The sequence below is a fragment of the Rhineura floridana genome, chromosome 9 (genome assembly GCF_030035675.1).
Source record: "Rhineura floridana isolate rRhiFlo1 chromosome 9, rRhiFlo1.hap2, whole genome shotgun sequence".
NCBI lineage: Eukaryota > Metazoa > Chordata > Lepidosauria > Squamata > Rhineuridae > Rhineura > Rhineura floridana.
In genome coordinates, this window is record NC_084488.1 from 11,095,182 (window position 1) to 11,096,742 (window position 1,561).

The following is a 1,561-nucleotide window of genomic DNA, read 5'->3' on the forward strand; positions in this document are numbered from 1 at the left end:
AACCGTAGGCTGTTGGGGATATATCTGACAGCAAAGGACAGGGAGAAATAAGATAAGGAAAAGGCATGGGAGGGAGAGGAGAGAGATACTTTTGCCTCACCACTTCCATGCCAGTGTTTGACTCAATTAAAGTGGGGGAGAATTGCAAAGATTGTTTTATAAAAGCATATAGAATCATACATATAGAAAGATCTGAAATATTTTAGTGATGTAAAAATGTTTTTAAAAGACATTTGAGAAAAGAAATGCACAAATTATGCAGTCGAGTTTCCCGCATTTGGGGAAATCGCAGGGGTCAGCACACCTGGACTGCAATGGATGAACCTCACCCTGGAAAAACCACCTTCATGATCATGGTATCTCCCCTGCCAGGTTTATAGGCAGCATGTGCTGCCAAAGGCACTATGGCCACTAACTGGTCTGGGAATAACCAGGTGTATAGACCAATTGAAGCTATGTGGGCGAGCACTACATCAGTACTTATGCTGATGCATACCATGTTGCCTTGAGTCAGTTTGTATAAGGCAACTGATAAGCTTAATATATCATCATCATCATCATCATCAGAACCTAAACAGTAGACTACTGTGAAAGGAATTGCCATGTAAGCTTCCCTGAGCTTTCTCAAAGGAGAACAGGATAGAAATATAACTGAATAGTGAATAATCAGCAAAGTTTGAGCCTAGATTGAGTCCTGAACATTACTCAAATGTCCGTACTATGTAGTTTCAAATTTACATTTGATAAATACCACCACTATAAAATACTTTGATATTGACACCAATGTGGCGTGTTTGGCTTGCTGGTTCACAATGTAGGTAGGCCTGTACCCCACTGTAGCTCAAGGAGCCCTTTAGGATGGTAATTGTGTTTAGTTTGCCAAAATGTGGGTGATGCTGTTTATTGGAATGCAGATCCCATTGAAAGCAAAACAGAGCACAAAGACAACACCCAGACTCCAATACATTATTATTTATTAATTACCAAAAGAAAAAAGGGAAAAAAGAATCCACCCTACTTTTTGACACCAACTACTTTCCAGGTGACTCACAAGGATACAATTTTTTTTATTACACGATAGAACAATAAAATGCAAATAACAGCTGTTAAAATCTATACAAGAAGCCAGATTAATAAAATATACACTGGGCTTCAGGCGAACCTATCTAGGCAAGCTGTTGGAAAGCTCGGTGCTATAATTTGGAAGGCCTTCCTACTGCACATCAGATGGCAAAAGAACATAAAGTGAGTTACCAAAAAAAAGGAGAAAAGAGGATACAGATTTGCACATGGTAATGTATATGTATAGATGCAAATCTAGAAATAATTACTATAATTTAAACAGAAAAATGTCTCACCGTAGTCGGATGGGGAAGAATGTGACCAGATGACCTGCTGTTTGCCTGCTCAGTCTGCTCTCTAAGTGCTGCTAGACTGTTGATGGGCAGTGTCAAGGGTCCCTGCTCTCCCTTCTTAGGATTCTTTATCTTTAAACCTGACTTGGACCAAAGAGCTCTTCAAATTTGGGTTCCCAGGTCAGAAGTATCCCAAACCCTGAGAT

At 39.7% G+C, this 1,561-nt stretch overlaps 1 non-coding gene across 1 annotated transcript; it reads right to left on the bottom strand.

Moving 5' to 3' along the window:
* Window positions 1-217: 217 nt before the first annotated feature.
* Window positions 218-380, bottom strand: LOC133364696 (U1 spliceosomal RNA). Its single transcript, XR_009758004.1, has one exon. It is a non-coding gene; the product is annotated as a U1 spliceosomal RNA (small nuclear RNA).
* Window positions 381-1,561: the final 1,181 nt, after the last annotated feature.